We start from the raw sequence: 17477 nt of genomic DNA on the forward strand, positions 1-17477 counted from the left end.
CCACAGCTCACCTCCTCTACCTGGCGCTCTTCTATTCCTCCACCGCTCACCTCCTACCTGGACGCTACTCTTCCTCCACTGCTCACCTCCTCTACCTGATGCTCCTCTCTTCCTCCACCGCTCACCTCCTCTACCCAATGCTCCTCTCTTCCTCCACCGCTCAGCTCCTCTACCTGGCGCTCTTCTCTTCCTCCACCGCTCACTTCCTCTACCTGATGCTCCTCTCTTCCTCCACCGCTCACCTCCTCCCTGGACGCTCCTCTCTTCCTCCACCGGTCACCTCCTCCCTGGCCATTCCTCTTTAACGCCACCGCTCACCTCCTCCATAGACGCTCCTCTCTTCCTCCACTGCTCACCTCCTCCCTGGACGCTCCTCTCTTCCTCCACCTCCTCCCTGGATGCTCCTCTCTTCCTCCACCTCCTCCCTGGACACTCCTCTCTTCCTCCACCGCTCACCTCCTCCCCGGCCATTCCTCTTTAACGCCACCGCTCACCTCCTCCATAGACGCTCCTCTCTACCTCCATGGCTCACCTCCTCCCTGGATGCTCCTCTCCACCTCCACCGCTCACCTGCTCCCTGGAGGCTGCTCCCTTCCTCCACCGCTCACTTCCTCTACCCAATGCTCCTCTCTTCCTCCACCGCTCAGCTCCTCTACCTGGCGCCCTTCTCTTCCTCCACCGCTCAGCTCCTCTACCTGGCGCTCTTCTCTTCCTCCACCGCTCACCTCCTCTACCTGATGCTCCTCTCTTCCTCCACCACTCACCTCCTCCATGGAAGCTCCTCTCTTTCTCCACCGCTCACCTCCTCCCTGGACGCTCCTCTCTTCCTCCACCGGTCACCTCCTCCCTGGACGCTCCTCTCTTCCTCCACCGCTCACCTCCTCCATAGACGCTCCTCTCTACCTCCACGGCTCACCTCCTCCCTGGATGCTCCTCTCCACCTCCACCGCTCACCTGCTCCCTGGAGGCTCCTCACTTCCTCCACCGCTCACCTCCATGGACGCACCTCTCTTCCTCCACCGCTCACCTCCTCCATGGAAGCTCCTCTCTTCCTCCACCGCTCACCTCCTCCATGGAAGCCCCTCTTCCTCCACCGCTCACCTCCTCTACCTGACGCTCCTCTCTTCCCCCACCGCTCAGCTCCTCTACCCGACGCTCCTTTCTTCCTCCACAGCTCACCTCCTCTCTTCCTCCACAGCTCACCTCCTCTCTTCCTCCACAGCTCACCTCCTCTCTTCCTCCACAGCTCACCTCCTCTACCTGGCGCTCTTCTATTCCTCCACCGCTCACCTCCTCCCTGGACGCTCCTCTTCCTCCACCGCTCACCTCCTCCCTGGACGCTCCTCTTCCTCCACCGCTCACCTCCTCTACCTGATGTTCCTCTCTTCCTCCACCATTCACTTCCTCTACCTGGCGCTCCTCTCTTCCTCCACCGCTCACCTGCTCCCTGGAGGCTCCTCCCTTCCTCCACCACTCACCTCCTCCCTGGACGCTCCTCTCTTCCTCCACCGCTCACCTCCTCCATGGAAGCTCCTCTCTTCCTCCACCGCTCACCTCCTCCATGGAAGCTCCTCTCTTCCTCCACCACTCACCTCCTCCATGGAAGCTCCTCTCTTTCTCCACCGCTCACCTCCTCCCTGGACGCTCCCCTCTTCCCCCACCGCTCACCTCCTCCCTGGACGCTCCCCTCTTCCTCCACCGCTCACCTCCTCCCTGGACGCTCCTCTCTTCCTCCACCATTCACCTCCTCTACCTGACGCTCCTCTCTTCCTCCACCATTCACCTCCTCTACCTGACGCTCCTCTCTTCCTGCACCATTCACCTCCTCTACCTGACGCTCCTCTCTTCCTCCACCATTCACCTCCTCTACCTGATGCTCCTTTCTTCCTGCACCATTCACCTCCTCTACCTGACGCTCCTCTCTTCCTCCACCATTCACCTCCTCTACCTGATGCTCCTTTCTTCCTCCACCATTCACCTCCTCTACCTGATGCTCCTCACTTCCTCCACCACTCACCTCCTCTACCTGATGCTCCTCACTTCCTCCACCACTAACCTCCTTCCTGGACGCTCCTCTCTTCCCCTACCGCTCACCTCCTCCATGGAAGCTCCTCTCTTCCTCCACCGCTCACCTCCTCCATGGATGCTCCTCTCTTCCTCCACCGCTCAACCTCCTCCATGGAAGCTCCTCTTCCTCCACCGCTCAACCTCCTCCATGGAAGCTCCTCTTCCTCCACCGCTCACCTCCTCCATGGAAGCTCCTCTCTTCCTCCACCGCTCACCTGCTCCCTGGAGGCTCCTCACTTCCTCCACTGCTCACCTGCTCCCTGGAAGCTCCTCTCTTCCTCCTCCATGGAAGCTCCTCTCTTCCTCCACCGCTCACCTCCTCCATGGAAGCTCCTCTCTTCCTCCACTGCTCACCTCCTCCCTGGACGCTCCTCTCTTCCTCCACCGCTTACCTCCTCCCTGGACGCTCCTCTCTTCCTCCACTGCTTACCTCCTCCCTGGACGCTCCTCTCTTCCTCCACCGCTCACCTCCTCTACCTGACGCTCCTCTCTTCCTCCACCATTCACCTCCTCTACCTGACGCTCCTCTCTTCCTCCACCATTCACCTCCTCTACCTGACGCTCCTCTCTTCCTCCACCATTCACCTCCTTTACCTGACGCTCCTCTCTTCCTCCACCATTCACCTCCTCTACCTGACGCTCCTCTCTTCCTCCACCATTCACTTCCTCTACCTGACGCTCCTCACTTCCTCCACCACTCACCTCCTCTACCTGATGCTCCTCACTTCCTCCACCACTAACCTCCTCCCTGGACGCTCCTCTTTTCCTCCACCGCTCACCTCCTCTACCTGACGCTCCTCTCTTCCTCCACCGCTCACCTCCTCTACCTGACGCTCCTCTCTTCCTCCACCGCTCACCTCCTCTACCTGACGCTCCTCTCTTCCTCCACCGCTCACCTCCTCTACCTGACGCTCCTCTCTTCCTCCACCGCTCACCTCCTCTACCTGACGCTCCTCTCTTCCTCCACCGCTCACCTCCTCTACCTGACGCTCCTCTCTTCCTCCACCGCTCACCTCCTCCCTGGACTCTCCTCTCTTCCTCTACCGCTCATCTCCTCCATGGAAGCTCCTCTCTTCCTCCACCGCTCACCTCTTCCATGGAAGCTCCTCTCTTCCTCCACCGCTCACCTCTTCTACCTGACGCTCCTCACTTCCTCCACCGCTCACCTCCTCTACCTGGGGCTCCTCTCTTCCTCCTCAGCACAGGTGGTGGGCAGTCAGGTGTTTATACTTCTATATCCCCTCCCCCATCTCTGCACCTCCTCCATTGGTCTGTCACACTCCTTGCAGCCCCGGACATCAGCTACCCCTCACCCCCCAGGCTGGTGTCATGTGCCCTGAGCTCCCCCTCTCCTCTCTGAGGGGTAAACAATTCCCCCTGTGGGGTAAATTTCTTCCATAACTACCACGCACACAGGGACCCTCACCTGCCGCCATGCACCGTCCTCCCCTCCCCCCGGAGGGGGGTGCCTCCGGCGCCTCTCACAGCACACCGCGGAACAGCCGCTCACCTGCAGCGTCCATCACTCAGCAGTCATCCACGCAGGGGGCGTGGCCGGACGCGCCGGAAGGCGATTGGCTGCGGCGCAGAGGCGCTGCAGTTACGCCAGGCCGCTGGGAAAGGCGCGTGCCCCACGCCGGAGCAGATGGCTGAGCGTGCGCGCGAGAGAGACCGGCCTCTAGAGGCGGCCCGGGGTCCTCGGCGACCAATCAGGAACGGACGAGGGAAGACGCGGAGGAGTCTCCTGTGGTGAATGCTGAGAGGAGGCGCTGTGCATGCAGACGAGGCAGCGACTGATAGCCGTATAGATGTGTGGAGAGAAGGGTGGGGGGTAGACGTTTTATTTATATATATATATATATATATATATATATATATATATATATATATTTCTTTTTTTTACTACTTTAACCACTTCAGCCCCATAAGGTTTTACCCCCCTTAATGACCAGGCCATTTTGTAGACCTAGCAACGCCCCTGGGTGTCCATAATAAAGTGGCTGTGAGTGTGTGTAAAATATATATTTATAGATAGAGATATATAACTGTATACCATATACATTTGTTCCTGCATTAAAAATATTTAAACACAGTACACATTTTATTCAGTATATATTTATATAGATATATATAAATGTGTGTATATTTTTTATGTAAAAAATGTGTATTTATATATTTTAACCACTTGGCGACTACCCACCACAGATATATCAGGGTCCCCAGAGGCCCCCTCATTACATCAGGATCAGCAAAGAGCCCCCTTCCTTAAGGCCGGGTTCACACTGCTGCGGGGGGAGATCCGGATGTGATTCGCACCGCAAATCACATCCAATCTCCGTAGCGATGCGAGTTCAGCCATACAGATAGTATGGCTGAATTCGCATCGCTCCCGCACAGGCCTGGACTGGGACAAAAAATAGGCCCGGGCATTTTAGACCGAGCAGCCCGGGGGGGGGGGGGGGGGGGGCGGTATGGGGGTTCACAGCATCGGCGCTTTGTGGGGGCGGTTGATGATGGGATGTGGGGTTTCAGCACCTTGCACCTCTGGACCCCTTTACATTACACGGTGCCCTGCACCTATGGAGCCCTTTACAAGCACCCTGAACCTCTGGGCCCCTTTACATTACACAGCACCCTGAACCTCCAGTTCTGGACCCCCCTGCATGTTACACAGACCCCCCTACAGTGCAGATGCCCTCTCTACAGTGCGGACCCCCTCCCTACAATACAGAACCCCCTCTCACTACAGAACCCCCCTACATTACAGACCCTCCTACAATACAGACCCCCCTACAATACAGAACCCCCCTACATTACAGACCCCCCTACACTACAGAACACCCCCTACACTACAGAACCCCCCTACACTACAGAACTCCCCTACAATACAGAACCCCCTACATTACAGACCCCCCTACAATACAGAACCCCCCTACATTACAGACCCTCCACACTACAGAACTCCCCCTACATTACAGACCCCCCTATACTACAGAACCCCCCTACACTACAGAACCCCTACAATACAGACCGGATCCACTCATGGGGACTCACAGGAGGTGTAAGGATTAAGGGGTGTCTAAACAAAATGGTTGACCTTATGTCTTACTAAATACTTGTATTTTTCTATCCTTCTCTGTAAAATAAGGATTAGTCATCTATTGTCACGTACTCATCAAGAAGAGGCCGCATCAGCCCTAAAAAGCAGTCTACGCCCAGAAGATTGTCTTATCAGCTGATAACACTCGGAGAATTGTCTTTACTTTGAAAATGTTGTTTTTTTTACATTTGCTGATGTTTGCTCTTTTCTGTCTATAAAAGATGTAATAAAGAAGCCTCAGAGCCAGAGCCAGTCAGAGACAGTCAGAGTTAACGACGGACTTCTGAGCAGAAATACTGAATAATATCTCTGTGTCTCTTTGCTTGGATAAGAACTCTAACTAATAATTGGGAAACGGTAACATAACCTGACAAATAGGTGACTTGTTGAGGTCACACCTAACATTTCTGGCGCCGCGAACACGGACTCGCTGAAGAAACTACAAGAGGCGAACGAACATAAGGACGGAACAAAGAGGCTGGGCACATCAAGAACCACAGACAAATCCTGCGCAGGTAAGAAAAGCTTTATTTTCTTATAAACTCTGTGCTTCTTAGATCTGTGCCCACCTGATCTGTCTGAATTGTTCTTCAGGTAAACACCAACCTCTGTAGTAAGTGGGTCTTGAACTTAATATTTTGGCTTATGTTACCGTTGTTTCTTGTCTGTCTACTTGTCATCTGTCTGTTGTGAATGAGATAAGCCCTGTTTGTATGGTGTGAATTGAAACATATATCATCCCAATGGGTAACGGAATGCGCCCTTAACTCGTAAGAGTACTTTGGGGGTCCGACACTTAAGTTTGATATACGCTTTTTGATTCATGAGCCTAAAAACGGGTTGAAAGTATAAGTCCTGACTGCCTCAATAAAGCAGGAATAAGAAACGAATGCTGAGAGATTCCATGGTAATGGGAAGGGAAATAAGGTCTCCACAAAGCCCGGAGATCTAGTCATATGTGTTTGGCCACCAAAAGGGAATGCTTGTATATGTTGTAGCTGTCAGTCTGGTCATAATATTTGTCAGTTGGCTAGCATATAAGGTAATTCGATTTCAGAAATCTCATATAGGAGAGGTTTTTAATATTTTGGCACCCTAGGAGGAGAAGGCAACGAGACACTTAGTAAGTGATCCAAACGCCACCTAGGCAGGACTGTCAAAATGGGCCAGACACATGGTAAACCCCAGGAGGAACCTCAGAAATGTTATGCTGTTAAAGACATAATTACAATGTTGTATGGAAAGGATAAGGCACAGGGCACAAATAGGATTCTCAAGAAATTGGGGATGGATGGAGAAAATGGATTAAGTGTAGAAGGTTGGGAAGAAATAAAGAAAGACAGACAGGGAGAGATATTGCAGAACAGATGGGTATCACAAATGCAATGTTTAATTAAGGTTTCCAACAGGGCTGAAGAGGAGGGATGGGAGTATTGTCAGGAAAAGGGTGGATGGGATATGAAGGTCCGACACAAAAGTCTTCCTTCTGCTCCCGGCGATAGGGTAAATACGGGAGATACTCCACCTCCTTATAACACTACCACACCAGGTAGCGAAAGACCAAAACTTTATCCTTCCTTAAGAGGAAGAGGGTGGGTATGCCGAGTATGCGGTATCCAGAACCCAGACTGGGCACAGGAATGTGTGCATTGCGGCGCTCAAAGACCAGAGCCCGTAGCTCCAGTCCATAGTCGGACTAGGGTAATACAAGTAAATAATCCAAATGCGGGTCAAGCAGGACAGCCACCTACAGTGACCCGACAAGTCGTTCTGAGGACATGGACACCTTGGTCGGCTGACACTCTTATGGCATTAATACAGAATGCTCCTGATCCCGTAGCAAAACCTGCCGCATTCTGTAGATTCGTGACACAATTACTAGACACACATGAAGCAACTTGGCAAGATGGGGAAGATATATGTAGACATAAAATGACCCTGACGATGTTTAATCAATTTATGAATGAAATTGCTCCACATAGACCACAAGGGGATCCAGCGGCAGATCCGCCAGGAGTACACCCTCGTCATATAGACTCTAGACCCCTGTTTATTGCTCAGTTACGAGAATTTTGCCAAGGGAAACAGCAGGAAAGGGGTTCGACAGCGCCCATAAAACAGGCCCCAGGTCAGACTGTTACAGAATTTTACCTCAACATGGAAAGCATGATGGCTGACGAAGGTCTAGATTTAGCCTTACCCGTCACCATTAGGGCTTTCAATCGACAGTTTATGGAAGGACTAGTACCCCAAATAGGTGACAAACTGAAGGCATGTACTCCCGAATTGAGAGCCATACGGGACAGAGGAACATTGTTGCAGAAAGCACAAGGCATAGAGGCTGATTTAGCAGAAACTAAACCCAGAAGGACACCGGGAGTTAACACTGTTGCCCGGGTCAATGAAGGAGGGAATTCCTCCCGTAAACCTCTTACCTGTTATTACTGCAACAAGGTGGGACATATAAAAAGAGACTGTAGGAAAAGGATAAAAGACGAACAGGAAGGAAACACGGACAGAGACACGAGGGACTACAGACAGAGGCGTACCAACGATAGGGACGATCCGACCGCATGACTTGCCCCAGTCCTAGCTGAATCAGAGAACAAAATGCTCCACATGTTGATGAAGGTGGAAGGTAAACATATTCCTTGTTTGGTTGACACAGGAGCGTCACGCAGTCTGTTGTCTGATTCAGTAGTCCCTCCACACATGACGTCCCGTGACACCATACCCATAAGTGGTTATGACGGACTCCTGACTGATGCCCCACTGACTAAACCTTAAAAAGTAAAAATAGGGGGAATGGCTACCACCTGACACTTGTGTATTGTTGCAATATGTAGATGACCTATTGTTATGTTGTCCGGATAACGATACTTGTTTAAAAGCCACTCTCTCATTGTTACAATTCCTGGCTGAAAAAGGGTGCAAGGTGAATAGAACTAAGTTACAGGTATGTCAGAAAAAGGTTGTCTTTTTGGGCCACTGTATATCCCAGGGTACTCGACACCTCACTGAAGACCGAGTCCAGGCCATAAGACAAATGAATATCCCACGCAACTTTAAGCAACTTCGTATGTTTCTGGGAATGGTGTCATATTGTAGACAATGGATACCACATGCCAGTTCTCTGATGCAGCCATTATATGATTGCTTGAAAATAGTACCCTATGTACTCACAGAAGCAGGTCATGAATCTTTTAGCACCTTAAAAAGGTTACTAATTTCGGCACCTGCGATCGGGATCCCTGATTATACCAAAACATTTCATTTGTACATTGCTGAAATCACGGGACACGCAACAGGGGTGTTGACACAACAACACATCAAACAAAGGCCGGTAGCATACTTCTCGGCGGCTCTCGATCCTGTCTCTAGAGGATCACCGTCCTGTGTACGAGCAGTTGCAGCAGTGTCAATTATCATTGACAAATCCTCAGAAATTGTCTTAGACAATCCTGTAGTGGTACATACCACACATGACATACACGCCATCTTATCACAGGTCCAACCAAAACACATATCAATGGCAAGGCAGCTGCGTCTACAATGCACTTTGCTCCTACCCCCCAATGTTACCTTTCAGCGATGCACTTCTTTTAACTTAGCACAGCTTTTACCATTACAGACAGATTTGACAGGGGGAGTAATGATGATAATGGTGTAGATACAGCACAAGATACTCAGGATTCTGACACACTTTCATTTCATGACATAACATCTGATGAACACGATTGTTTCCAACTTATGGAACAAGAAACCACGGGGTTCCCACATGTCACAGACATACCCATTGCAAATGCAGAACACACACTGTACATAGATGGTAGTAGATTTGCCGATGACAAAGGTAAATATCACACAGGTTATGCTGTGGTAACGGACACACAGGTAATTGAGGCAAAGTCACTACCAGCACACATGTCGGCACAAGAAGCGGAACTAACCGCTCTAGAGAAAGCCCTAGAACACTTGGAGGGACAAGAAGGGAACATTTACACTGATTCCGCATACGCCTACGGTGTGGCACATGATTATGGCCACATATGGAAAGCTAGAGGTTACCTTACAGCAGCAGGCACACCTGTTAAACATGGTGAAGGAATCAAAAGAGTCCTGAACAATCTTCAAAAGGTTATAAGAGTAGCCATCATGAAGATAGCGGCACACACGAGCGCAAAAACAACTGAGGCAAAAGGAAACGCATTTGCAGATTTAACTGCAAAGAAGGCAGCTCTAGGGGAAGTAAGCCCTGAGACCTTAGCCACGGTACAGGTGAGTATGCCCGAAACCACATGGCAGCAGCTAATGGAACTACAGGAACAAGCAGGGGCTATTGAGAAGGACCGTTGGGTTAAGGAGGGAGCTGCACCAGGCCTTGACAATGTATGGAGAGAAGGAGACAAAATATGTCTACCCGCTTCTCTATACCCAGCAATGGCAGCGGCTGTTCACTTACCCACTCATGTCAGCTCCAATTCTATGTATAGGATTGTAAGCCAAGGATGGCTAGCCCCTGGATTCAGTAGTACTGCAAGGAACTACTGTGCTGCATGCCAAATCTGTCTGATTAATAACCCAGGACAGAGAGTGAAAACCCCACGTAAACATCAGGTCCGGGCCCAATATCCCTTTCAGAGACTGCAGATTGACTACATACAAATGCCTAAGAGCGGCCCCTTTGAATTTGTTCTCGTGTGCATCTGCCTATTTTCAGGCTGGTCCGAAAGTTATCCTGTGAAATCAGCTACGGCAAAAGCCACCGCCAAGAAACTGATTACTGAGCTGATACCTAGGTTTGGTCTCCCAGAAACAATAGAATCAGATAGGGGGAACACATTTCACGGGAGAAATAATGCAAAATGTGATGGCAATGTTAGGGGTTCAACAAAGTTTTCATACTCCTTACCACCCACAGAGTTCAGGATCAGTAGAAAGAGTAAATGGTACAATCAAGCTGAAAATACAAAAAGCTATGCAAGAGTTAAATAAACCATGGCCTGAGTGCCTACCCTTAGCTTTGTTCTCTATTAGGTACACCCCAACAGGAAAAACAGGGTTATCCCCATATGAAATACTGTTTGGAAGTGCACCTAGATTAGGTTTATATTTTCCTCAAAGTATGCAATTACAATGTGATAGTTTAACTACGTATGTAATACAGTTGCAACAGCGTCTGACTAAAATCCACAAGAGTGTGTATTCTTCTCTTCCAGACCCTAATTCTGTCACAGGTACACACGATCTACAACCAGGAGACTATGTGTATGTAAAGAAACATACCAGAAAGACACTGGAACCAAGGTTTGAAGGTCCTTTCCAGGTGCTATTGATTACAGCAACCTCAGTGAAATTGGAAGGGAAACCTACCTGGATCCACGCTTCTCATTGTAAAAAGGAGCCAGTTGGCAAATGACAACATGTATCTTTTTATTGTTTCAGTAATTCTGGCTAATAGTTTGGTTACCTCACAGAATAAAATACACAAGGATGAAGGATTTTCTAAAAAAATGTTATTACTGAAGTTTAAATATGCTTATGCCCAGAAGTCAGGATATGAGAAATGTTGGATTTGTAGCAAATTACACCCCAGCACAGCAAGTATACCACTGATGGCAGTTCCTATAAACTATACTGATCTTGCTAACAGTAGCATTAACATAATTAGAACAAATACCAATGAGACAGTAATGTTTAAGTCAAATGGTCTCGCCTTTTTCCCTGATTGGTGTTTCAACTTAGGGAACACAACGGGAGGAAATGGAGAATGCCAAGACAGCAAGTTTAATTTGTCCATTGTCGTATTAAATGGAAGCTTCTATCCCAGTAATTCCAGCACACACCAGACATTATCTGACTTCCTCACTAACATTGTGGATAATAATGTTAGGTGGTTAGTATCCAACTTATCCCTCTATGGATACACCTCTCGTTATAGAAATGATATCAGTTCAAGATCAGTAGCACTGGGAAATAATATATACATCTGTTGTGAGGATAAATGTTATACTTGGATACCTAGAAGAGCTCAGGGATGGTGCTACCTCGCAAGTTTAGTACCAGTAATGGGAGTAGTAGGTGATGAACGAGGTGATCACCTATTAGAAGCTAGCATGCATCCTAGATATCCCCTCAGGTATCGTAGTAAAAGAGAAATATTCCTGAAGAAGGACATGGCATGGGCTTGGTTCCCGTCCTGGACAGGATGGGGTATAGACTTAATGAAACGACTAAATAACTATACAGGAATTATTAATGATGTTTTGGAGAAAAACTCTGATGACATTACTAAGTTAAATCTGGAGACCAGAGCCATCAGACAACAATTAGAATTACATGAATTAGCAATTGAAAGTATGAGTGCAGCACTGACAGGACTCTGTGAAACTACTGAGGACTATGAGTGCTGTACTTGGATACATAACACCAGCATTGAGGTACCTGATTATTATGACATCATTGCACAACACCGTACGGAAGTAAAGAATTTACAAGAGAAGGCCCGAAATATTGGTCGCGACTGGGATCCGTTTGGTGGAACTTTTAGTTTCTCAGGGTTATTCTCTTGGGTTAAGAAGGCAGCAATGACGATTATAGTGGTGCTCTTATTCGTATTTTTCTTTTATGCATGCTTTAAGTTGTTTATGTGCTTTTGCAAGAAAGCCAAGGTAAATGATGCGGAAAAGATGGAACTTTTGTGAAGATAGGTAGATTTAGATCCTTGACATCACCCATCTGTCAGAAAAGCCACTCTTCCTGAATTTTAGATGTTGGTACTGTCCAGGGGGATGAGTGTATACCCCTCTGACAACTCGCGGTCAGGGAGAGTACTCTGGATATAGGCTGACTAGAACTTGTTCAGGTGGACCCAGGGCAAGAGGGAGGGGTGATGTCAAAGGGGGAAATGTAAGGATTAAGGGGTGTCTAAACAAAATGGTTGACCTTATGTCTTACTAAATACTTGTATTTTTCTATCCTTCTCTGTAAAATAAGGATTCGTCATCTATTGTCACGTACTCATCAAGAAGAGGCCGCATCAGCCCTAAAAAGCAGTCTACGCCCAGAAGATTGTCTTATCAGCTGATAACACTCGGAGAATTGTCTTTACTTTGAAAATGTTGTTTTTTTTACATTTGCTGATGTTTGCTCTTTTCTGTCTATAAAAGATGTAATAAAGAAGCCTCAGAGCCAGAGCCAGTCAGAGACAGTCAGAGTTAACGACGGACTTCTGAGCAGAAATACTGAATAATATCTCTGTGTCTCTTTGCTTGGATAAGAACTCTAACTAATAATTGGGAAACGGTAACATAACCTGACAAATAGGTGACTTGTTGAGGTCACACCTAACAGAGGGGACCCATACTCTGGGATATGCTGCATTGCATTATATAACGATTTGGCCCATCTGCTCCGCCTCAACTTCAAATTCAACTTCCACTTCATCCTCAACTTCCACCTCAATTTCAACTTCCACCTCAACTTCCACTTTCATTTCTACTTCCATGTTCACCTTCCACTTCTTCCTCAACAGAACCCCCCTACAATACAGAACCCCTCTACATTACAGACCCCCCTACACTACAGACCCCCCTACATTACAGACCCCCCTACACTACAGACCCCCCTACATTACAGACCCCCCTACACTACAGAACCCCCCTACACTACAGAACCCCCCCTACACTACAGAACCCCCCCTACACTACAGAACCCCCCCTACATTACAGAACCCCCCTACACTACAGAACCCCCCTACACTACAGAACCCCCCTTACATTACAGAACCCCCCCTACACTACAGAACCCCCCCTACACTACAGAACCCCCCTTACATTACAGAACCCCCCCTACACTACAAACCCCCCTACACTACAGAACCCCCCCTACACTACAGAACCTCTATTACATTACAGAACCCCCCCTACACTACAAACCCCCCTACACTACAGAACCCCCCCTACACTACAGACCCCCCCTACACTACAGAACCCCCCCTACACTACAGACCCCCCTACACTACAGAACCCCCCTACATTACAGACCCCCCTACACTACAGACCCCCCTACACTACAGAACCCCCCTACATTACAGACCCCCCTACACTACAGAACCCCCCCTACACTACAGAACCCCCCCTACACTACAGAACCCCCCCTACACTACAGAACCCCCCTTACATTACAGAACCCCCCCTACACTACAAACCCCCTACACTACAGAACCCCCCCTACACTACAGAACCTCTATTACATTACAGAACCCCCCCTACACTACAAACCCCCCTACACTACAGAACCCCCCCTACACTACAGACCCCCCCTACACTACAGAACCCCCCCTACACTACAGACCCCCCTACACTACAGAACCCCCCTACATTACAGACCCCCCTACACTACAGACCCCCCTACACTACAGAACCCCCCTACATTACAGACCCCCCTACACTACAGAACCCCCCCTACACTACAGAACCCCCCTACACTACAGAACCCCCCCCTCACTACAGACCCCTCTACACTACAGAACCCCCCCTCACTACAGACCCCCCTACACTACAGAACCCCCCTACATTACAGACCCCCCTACACTACAGAACCCCCCCTACACTACACAACCCCCCTACACTACAGAACCCCCCTCACTACAGACCCCCCTACACTACAGAACCCCCCCTCACTACAGACCCCCCTACACTACAGAACCCCCCTACATTACAGACCCCCCTACACTACAGAACCCCCCCTACATGACAGAACCCCCCCTACACTACAGAACCCCCCTACACTACAGACCCCCCTACACTACAGAACCCCCCTACATTACAGACCCCCCTACACTACAGAACCCCCCCCCCTACACTACAGAACCCCCCTACACTACAGAACCCCCTCACTACAGACCCCCCTACACTACAGAACCCCCCCTCACTACAGACCCCCCTACACTACAGAACCCCCCTACATTACAGACCCCCCTACACTACAGAACCCCCCTACACTACAGAACCCCCCTACACTACAGAACCCCCCCTACATGACAGAACCCCCCCTACACTACAGACCCCCTACACTACAGAACCCCCCTACATTACAGACCCCCCTACACTACAGAACCCCCCCTACACTACAGAACCCCCCTACACTACAGAACCCCCCCTCACTACAGACCCCCCTACACTACAGAACCCCCCCCTACATTACAGACCTCCCCTTCAGAGTTCAGACCCATAATGTACCTGAGTCTCATGTCCTGAGATCAGCACAGGACTGCATGTCGAGTCCCCTCCTCCTGTGTAGACAAAGGAGGAGGGGTAGGGGGAGGCGGCTTCAGTCTGCTCGGCTGTGAGAGACAGCCGAACTGAGACTGATCAGATCTGCTTCTAGCGTGCTAGAGAGAAGGGGAATCGTTGCGGGTTCCCCCCGTGCCTACGTGTGTCACTCGAGTGCGGCTCCACTCTCAAAGAGCCTGTCACTGGCCACTTATTACACCGCTGGCGGAACACCAGCGGCCGGCGTTAGAACCCACGGCCGACTGCATGTCCCAGACATGCAGCCCAGCGGCCCGGCGGCCCCCGGCCCACCGGGAAAATGCCCGGTCTGCCCTATGGCCAGTCCGGGCCTGCTCCCGCAGCAAACTCGCACAGGACCCTTTTTTTGGTCCACAACAGAATCGGATCGCATGGGGATTCACACCATGCGATCCGATTCCTGTGCGAGTCGGCAGATCGCACTGCGATATGCAGACGGATCTGGGGGTGTCATTAACATAACATTGACACTCCCAGCCGTCCGCATAGGGCAGTCTGAACTGCCGGCGGGAGTAATGCGATGCGGGAAAATGCCGCAGATTTGCGGCGTTCCCGCATCGCAGCGGTGTGAACCCGGCCTAAATCGGGGTCCCCAGAGAGTCTCCTCCTACATCAAGGTCCCCAAAGAGACGCTCTACTTACATCAGGGTCCCCAGAGCTCCCCCCATTACATCAGGGTCCCCAAATAGCCCCTTCCTTACATCAGGGTTCCCAGGGGGCCTCCCCTTATATTAGAGACCCCAGATAGCCTCCCTACTTACGTCAAGGTCCCCAGAGCCACTCTCAATACATCACAGTCCCCAGAGAGCCCATTTCTTACATCAGAGTCCCCAGAGAGTCTTCCCCCTTACATCAGGCTCCCCAGAGAGCCTCCCTACTTACATCAGGGTCCCCAGAGAGCCTCCCTACTTACATCAGGGTCTCCAGAGAGCCTCTCCCTTACATCATGGTACCCAGAGAGCCTCCCTAATTACATCAGGGTTCCAAAACAGCCCCTTCCGTACATTAGGGTCCACGGAGAGACTCCCCCTTACATCAGGGTCCCCAGAGTGCCTCCCTAATTACATTAGGGTCCTCAGAGAGCTTCCTACTTGCATCAGGGTCCCCAGAGCCCCCGTCATTACATCAGGGTCACCAGAGAGCCCCTTCCTTACATCAGGGTCCCCAAAGAGCCTCTCTACTTACATCAGGATCCCCAGAGCCTCCCCTTACATCAGGGTCCCCAGGGAGCCTCCCTACATACATCAGGGTCTCCAGAGAGTCTCCTTTTGTAAGGTCTTCAGAGAGCCTCCCCCATACATAAGAGTACCCAGAGAGCTTCCCTACTTAAATCATGGTCCCTAGAGCCCCTTTCATTACATCAGGGTCACCAGAGAGCCCCTTCCTTACATCAGGGTCACCAGAGAGCCCCTTCCTTACATCAGGGTCACCAGAGAGCCCCTTTCTTACATCAGGGTCCCCAGAGAGCCTCCTCTTACACCAGGGTCCCTAAGAGAGCCTCCTCTTACATCAGGGTCCCCAGTGCCCCACTCATTACATCAGGGTCCCCAGAGAGCCCCTTCCTTACATTGAGGTCCCTAGAGCCTCCCTTTACATCAGGGTCCCCCAAGAGCCTCCCTACTTACATCAGGGTCCCCAGAGCCCCTTCCTTACATTGGGGTCCCCAGAGAGCCTCCTCTTACATCAGGGTCCCCAGAGATCTTCCCCCCAGAGAGCCCCCCTACTTACATCAGGGTCCCCAGAGCCACCCTCATTTCATCAGGGTCCCTAGAGCCCCCCTCATTACATCAGTGATCACAGAGAGCCTCCTCTTACATCAGGGTCCCCAGAGCCCCCCTCATTACATTAGGGTCCCCAGAGAGCCTTTTCCTTACATCAGGCCCCCAGAGTGTTACATCAGAGTCCACAGAGCCCCTCTCATTACATCAGGGTCAACAGAGAACCTCCCCCTTACATCAGGGTCTCCATAGAGCCTCCCTACTTACATCAGGGTCTCCAGAGAGCCTCCCTTTACATCAGGGTCCCCAGAGAGTCTCCACTTACATCAGGCTCCACAGAGAGCATCTCCCTCATGTAAGGATCCTCAGAGAGCCTCCTCTTACATCATGATCCTCAGAGAGCCTCCCCTTACATCATGATCCTCAGAGAGCCTCCTCTTACATCATGATCCTCAGAGAGCCTCCCCTTACATCATGATCCTCAGAGAGCCTCCCCTTACATCATGATCCTCAGAGAGTCTCCACTTACATCAGGGTCCCCAGAAAGCATCTCCCTCACATCACGATCTCCAGGGAGCCTCCTCCTTACATCAGGGTACCCAGAGCCCCCTCATTACATCAGGGTCACCAAAAAGCCACTTCCTTACATCAGGGTCCCCAGAGAGCCTCCTCTTACATCAGAGAGCCTCCCTACTTTACATCAGGGTCCACAGAGATCCTCACCCTTACATTAGGTTCCCCAGAGAGCCCCCCCTTTAGGGTCCCCAGAGAGCTGCCCCTCTTTACATCAGGGTCCCCAGACAGCCACCTCCACCCCCTTCTAGAGGTTCCCCCTGTACTTGGCTGGTCTCCGCTGTGCACCTCCAACCCCCAGCACATCTCTGTAGCCCCCAGACTTTCACCCCATGGTCACTCACCTGAATGTTGATGACAGTCTATGGTCAGCATCTCCCCCTGCACCTCAGATTACTAATGTTGCAGTGTAGTATGCAGTGGGGGGTGGGTTGGAGGGGGCGATTGGCATCTCTGTGTTGCCCACGAGATGTAGGGGGAGATGCCAGGTCTTGGGGCCTCTTCACAGTGGCAGATCGCCAGGGCCGCCACTGATGCACCCGATAAGAGTCTCAGGGCTTTGGGCTCCATAATCTGGGCTATAGCCCCAGAAGCTGCTCCCTAGCGTCGCCACTGCTGTTTAATTGCTTGGTAACACAAATTTCTAATCAGCCAATCACATGGCATGACTTGCTGACGTTCAAACGGAGCATCAGGAAGGGGAAG

General features: G+C 50.7%; 1 protein-coding gene across 2 annotated transcripts in view; it reads right to left on the reverse strand.

Annotated features, from left to right (window-relative positions):
* LOC143985947 (uncharacterized) overlaps nt 1–3653 on the reverse strand; it is a 76154-nt gene extending 72501 nt beyond the window's left edge. Inside the window, exon 1 of one of the 2 annotated variants that reach the window (XM_077484761.1) lies at nt 3494–3653. The gene's annotated coding sequence lies outside the window, so the exon portion shown is untranslated. The remainder of the gene's footprint in view (nt 1–3493) is intronic. The other variant, XM_077484762.1, reaches the window with a different exon arrangement.
* Nucleotides 3654–17477: the final 13824 nt, after the last annotated feature.

Source organism: Lithobates pipiens, unplaced genomic scaffold, assembly GCF_037356315.1.
Source record: "Lithobates pipiens isolate NorthernLeopardFrog02 unplaced genomic scaffold, aLitPip1_a1.2 Scaffold_1, whole genome shotgun sequence".
NCBI lineage: Eukaryota > Metazoa > Chordata > Amphibia > Anura > Ranidae > Lithobates > Lithobates pipiens.